Source organism: Salvelinus namaycush, chromosome 18 (assembly GCF_016432855.1).
Source record: "Salvelinus namaycush isolate Seneca chromosome 18, SaNama_1.0, whole genome shotgun sequence".
Lineage (NCBI taxonomy): Eukaryota > Metazoa > Chordata > Actinopteri > Salmoniformes > Salmonidae > Salvelinus > Salvelinus namaycush.
Window position 1 is genome coordinate 2,929,575 of NC_052324.1, and position 6,817 is coordinate 2,936,391.

Below are 6,817 nucleotides of genomic sequence, written 5' to 3' on the forward strand. Positions count from 1 at the left end.
TGAAATCACAAGTGTAATACATCAAAATAAAGCTTAATTTATTGTTAATCCAGCCGCCGTGTCAGATTTCAAAAAGGCTTTACGGCGAAAGCAAACCATGCGATTATCTGAGGACAGCGCTCAGCACACAAAACATTACATACAGTTACCAGCCAAGTAGATTAGTCACGAAAGTCAGAAATAGCAATAAAATGAATCACTTACCTTTGATCTTTGTATGGTTGCACGCACAAGACTCCCAGTTACACAATAAATGTTAGTTTTGTTCCCTCTTTATATCCAAAAACCTCCATTTTGTTCATTATTCCAATGGCCCAAATGCGGTCACAACAGGCAGACGAAAATTCCAAAGAGTACCGGTAAAGTTTGTAGAAACATGTCAAACAATGTTTATAATCAATCCTCAGGTTGTTTTTAGCCTAAATAATCGGTAATATTTCAACCGGACGATAGCGCCGTCAATATAAAAGAAAAACGAGAAAGGAAACAGCTCTGCGGACATCCCACTATCCACTGACTCAAAGTTGTCATTCTCCCTCATTTTTCAGAATAAAAGCCTGAAACAATGTCTAAAGACTGTTCACAACTAGTGGAAGCCATAGGGAACGGAATCTGGGTCCTATCCCTTTAAATGGTGGACAGGCTTTCATTGGGAAAAACAGCCATTTCAAAATAATGACACTTCCTGGTAGGATTTTCCTCAGGTTTTCACCTGCCATTTCAGTTCTGTTATACTCGCATACATTATTTTAACAGTTTTAGAAACTTTAGAGTGTTTTCTATCCAAATCTACTAATAATATGCATATCTTAGCTTCTGGGCCTGAGTAGCAGGCAGTTTACTTTGGGCATGCTTTTCATCCGGAGGTGAAAATACTTCCCCCTACCCTAGTGAGGTTAAAGAAATTGCCCTTGGATCTCAATCAAGTCTATGTATATATCGTTGTCTATTGCCTCCTTTTGAGCTCTGAACTAATCACAGTCACATGCAATCCCATTCAGGTCAAAACTATTTTCTTTTGATCATTAAAGGGGCAATATCTCTACAATATTTACAGCTGTTCAATGGTTATTTCAATTGATTATTTACACCAATTCATTCTTGAAGAATATAATTTATAAATGCCTTATGAGCTTAGTACAACGAGAATGGCGCCGGAGGGGATGGCTGCTGTTTTACGGGCTCCTAACCAACTAACCAACTGTTAATTTGTTCGGATGACGAACTGGTAAATGGCTCGTTTGGCAAGATTGTGAAGATAGTTACCCGCATGCAGGACGACGTTACATCAGTACACATGCTTGGTCTTGAGCTCGACAATCCACTTGCAGGCCAGAATCACTACGGACCTGAAAACCTGGTGTACATAGAGGAAAATCTGAACAGTAAGGGAGTGGCTCGCCGTCAGTTCCCCATAAAACTGGCCTTTGCTTGCACGAGACTTAAGGTTCAGGGCATCACGACGGAATCTGCAGTGGTTTCACTCAAGTATTTTAGAACCATGCATGGCATACTTCGCGCTCAGTCGCACTAACTCGCTCCGTGGATTACGCATTACTGAATTTGACAAGAATAAAATATATTCTGATCTGGAAAAATGTAGCTCGATGGATAGCATGAGAAAAGATACGTGACGACGCAATGCCACTTTTCAAGAGTTCACTGACACCACACACACACGACTCCACACCAAACACTCATAGCTATTCACCACAACGTGGAGGGATTGTCTGCACACATCAATGACATCATTTCACACTGTTTGGCTCTTTGGTTCCTGACAATTTACAGTTAGGAGACTACCTCATGTTTTAACAGAACAGACACGTCTCTTACACAAACTACCCACATCTGTCCAACAAACATGGAGCAATTTGTAAAAAACTCCCTTAAAGAGCACAACATTCAGTACATACAGAATGTGACCGACTTGGAATTCAAGATCACAGTCGATGCATTGATCGTCACTGTCTACAGACCACGGAACTACTGTAATGCCCAGTTCTTACCAAATCTTGTGAACCTCCTGGACTCTGGCCACCGTAAATCATCCGATCATCGTCTATGGTGACTTCAACGAGGATCTGCTGTCCAGGTCAATCAAACCCATCTTAACATTGTTTCATGAGAGAGGGTACGCACAGCTAATACAAGCTGCTACCACAGAAAAGAATAACCTGCTGGATGCAGTGTTCATTTCTTGACCACAAAGTTGACTCCATTCAGGTGTGCTGCAGACGTACTGCATTTTAACTTCAGACATCTCTCAGGTATGACTCTTGACCAAAACATTCATGACATTTCACTGCTTGCATTAGTTTAAAGTCCTATTCATGTAAGTGTACAAAAACAAAAGTCAAAGTATGTTGAGAAAGCAGAATAACATGTTGACCGTCTTCATGTTTATGGTAAAACAAAATACATTTAAAATAATGTACCTCAAATGTATGCTATGCTCTGTTGACTTGTTTATCCCCCTGGGGGCAGAGGTTCTCAGAGAAGGGATTTCCCCTTCTGGCCAGTGGGTCCCTCTTCGGACTGATCACCCTCCAGCCCAGAGAAGACTTCATGACCCCCCTGTTGTAATCCATACAGTGTGATAGTGTATTTATTTAAAAGACAATGCCTTGTCTTCAGTACTACAGTCGTGGGCAAAAGTTTTGAGAATGACACAAATATAAATTTTCACAAAGTCTGCTGCCTCAGTGTCTAGATATTTTTGTCAGATGTTACTATGGAATACTGATGTATAATTACAAGCATTTCATAAGTGTCAAAGGCTTTTATTGACAATTACATGAAGTTGATGCAGAGAGTCAATATCTGCAGTGTTGACCCTTCTTTTTCAAGACCTCTGCAATCCACCCTGGCATGCTGTCAATTAACTTCTGGGCCACATCCTGACTGATGGCAGCCCATTCTTGCATAATCAATGCTTGGAGTTTGTCAGAATGTGTAGGTTTTTGTTTGTCCACCCGTCTCTTGAGGATTGACCACAAGTTCTCAATGGGATTAAGGTCTGGGGAGTTCCCTTGCCATGGATCCAAAATATCAATGTTTTGTTCCCCGAGCCACTTAGTTATCACTTTTGCCTTATGGCAAGGTGCTCCATCATGCTGGAAAAGGCATTGTTCGTCACCAAACTGTTCCTGGATGGCTGGGAGAAGTTGCTCTCGGAGGATGTGTTCGTACAATTTTTTATTCATGGCTGTGTTCTTAGGCAAAATTGTGAGTGAGCCCACTCCCTTGGCTGAGAAGAAACCCCACACATGGTCTCAGGATGCTTTACTGTTGGCATGACACAGGACTGATGATAGCGCTCACCTTGTCTTCTCCGGACAAGCTTTTTTCCGGATGCCCCAATCGGAAAGGGGATTCATCAGAGAAAATAACTTTTCAGCAGTCCAATCCATGTACCTTTTGCAGAGTATCAGTATGTCTCTGATGTTTTTACTGGAGAGAAGTGGCTTCTTTGCTGCCCTTCTTGACACCAGGCCATCCTCAAAGTCTTCGCCTCACTGTGCGTGCAGATGCACTCACACCTGCCTGCTGCCATTCCTGAGCAAGCTCTGTACTGGTGGTGCCCCAATCCTGCAGCTGAATCAACTTTAGGAGACGCTTGCTGGACTTTCTTGGGCGCCCTGAAGCCTTCTTCACAACAATTGAACTCTCCTTGAATTTCCGTCACCTAAATCAACCATTTATCAGATCATCAATCTTACTGGCAGCAATATCCTTGCCTGTGAAGCCCTTTTTGTGCAAAGCAATGATGACGGCACGCGTTCCCTTACAGGTAACCATGTTTGACAGAGGAAGAACAATGATTCCAAGCACCACCCTCCTTTTGAAGCTTCCAGTCTGTTATTTGATCTCAATCAGCATGACAGTGATCTCCAGCCTTGTCCTCGTCAACACTCACACCTGTGTTAACGAGAGAATCACTGTCAGCTGGTCCTTTTGTGGCAGGGCTGAAATGCAATGGAAATGTTTTTGGGGAATCAGTTCATTTGCATGGCAAAGTGGGACTTTGCAATTAATAGCAATTCATCTGACCACTCTTCATAAGATTCTGGAGTATTTGCAAATTGCCATCATACAAACTGAGGCAGCAGACTTTGTGAAAATTAATGTGTGTCATTCTCAACTTTTGGCCACGACTGTATATTATGACAATTTGTATATACTGTGGTATTATAGTAGGATAAAATGTATAAAAAGGGTAGTAGTAATCTAATTGTAGTTGTGTGATCTATACTGAACAAAAATACACCCAACAATTTCATGGAGTTAGTTAATATAAGGAAATCAGTCAATTGACTTGAATTAATTAGGCCCTAATCTATGGATTTCACAACTGGGAATACAGATACCTTAAAAAAAGAGGTAGACGCTTGGATCAGAAAACCAGTCAGTATCTAATGTGACCACCTTTTTTCTCATGCAGCACAACGCATAGAGTTGATCAGACTGTTGAATGTTGTCCCACTCTTCAATGGCTGTGCGAAGTTGATGGATGTTGTCGGGAACTGGAACACGTTGTCTTACACGTCTATCCAGAGCATCCCAAACATGCACAATAGGTGACATCTCCTGTGAGTATGCAGGCCATGGCGAACTGGGACATTTTCAGCTCCCCAAAATTGTGTACAGATCCTTGTGACATGGAGCTGTGCATTATCATGCTGAAACATGAGGTGATGGCGGTAGATAAATGGCACAATGGTCCTCAGTATCTCATCACGGTATCTCTGTGCTTTCAAATTGCAATTGTGTTTGTTGTCGGGACCATAACCCCACCGCCACCATGGGGCACTTTGTTCAGAATGTCGACATCAGCAAACCACTCGCCCACACGACACCATACATGTGGTCTATGATTATGAGGCCGGTTGGACATACTTCCAAATTCTCCCAAAATTTGTTCGAGGCAGTTTATGGTAGATAAATACAAATCTCTGGTGGACATTCCTGCAGTCAGCTTGCCAGTTGCATGCTCCCTCAACTTGAGACATCTGTGTTATGTGACAAAACACATTTTAGTGGCTTTTTATTGTCCCCATCACAAGGACCACCTGTGTAATTATCATGCTGTTTAAATCAACTTCTTGATATGCTACACCTGTTAGGTGGATGGATTATCTTGGGAAAGGAGAAACTCACTAACACGGATGTAAACAAACACATTTGTGCACAAAATTTGAGGGATAAGCTTTTTGTGCATATGGAAAATGGGAACTTATTTCAGCGCATGAAACATGGTACCAATACTTTCCACGCACTGTCCAAAGTAATGAGGTTGATATAGTCTGTCAAAGTAACCAGGCCAATATTTTTTTTTACTATATTTTAGGTGCTTTGATGCAAAACTAACTTTTCATTACAACAACAAAAAGTTTAAGAGCTTAAGCAAGCCCCACAATTTATCATCTAAGCTTAGATATTCGTCATACTTCTGTTTACATTTACATTTAAGTCATTTAGCAGACGCTCTTATCCAGAGCGACTTACAAATTGGTGCATTCACCTTATGACATCCAGTGGAACAGCCACTTTACAATAGTGCATCTAAATCTTTTAAGGGTTTCTTCCGCATGCTACTCCTCCTACAGCGTTTAAGTTAGAAACGCTGTTCCAGCAAAAACTCAGGAATGGTCTCGATCGTATTGCTTGTATACAACCTTTTACGTTACTCACTTTGTCATCTTCTTACACTCCATCCGTTAACATGGGACTTGTAAGGCTCCCCATTGTGACATTAACTCAAACTGAAATCATGAAACTTTTGATGCAAATCAGCGAATAATTCCACTTTGCAACCACTTAGCCATACCAGCTTCATCTGCTACTCAAATCTGCCGTTGACAAAAATTATATTTGGATCAAAAGTTACAGCAGTTTAAGTAACCGCATCAACATTTTCTGTAACATTTTTGCAAACATCCGGTTTGACCGCTACCGCAGCAAGTTAGACACAAATATTGAGTGTATGGGATATTTGTCTACTTCTCTGCTGTTCATATCTGTTTGCAGAATCTAAATATTTCACTATGTAACTTACAGCGCAGCTGTTTTTTCAACTTTTCCCAAACAGCTGCCGTTTTTGACCACTAACGCAACAAATTAGAGACATTTAAGGTATGAAATCTTCCCCTAATCTGCTTTTCAAATACGAAGTCTGATTTCAAATCAAGCGCACAAATCTAACTAGAGCCCGTCTTTCAAGCCTCTGTAAATCATGTCAGAAGTTAGTTGTTTGGAAAGTAATGAATTTGCTATCATTTTGACCACTAAACCAAAAGAGAGTTCTCTGCTTGTCAACTGCGGGGGGAAAAACTAAACAATTTGGGATTACCATTAAGTAACGCCTCGCTTGCTGAAAATAGCTCTGTGTCAATACTGAGATATTTGCTGACACTGCAGGCCAAAATTAAAAGGAGAGAGGCTAAGATTCTAAAGCTTCCCATTGTGACATCACTTCCAACTGACATTCTCTCACAATTACACAACTTCTGATCACACATTTAACTACTGACCACATCCACACAACTAACCACAACTTCTGACCACATCTAGTATCCACAACCACACAATTACATAACTCAACCACACATCTAACTACTGACTTGATGGGAATTAAAAATGAAATGTTTACACATCGTTCACTACCACAAACAAACGTTTAAAGAGCTTTAGCTAGCCCCACAACTTTACTTGTAAAGTTTAGTTGTTCTTCTTCCTCCGCACGCTACTCCTCCTACACCGTTTAAACTTGAAATGCCATTCCAACTTCAAAAACGTGCAGAATGGTCTCGATCGA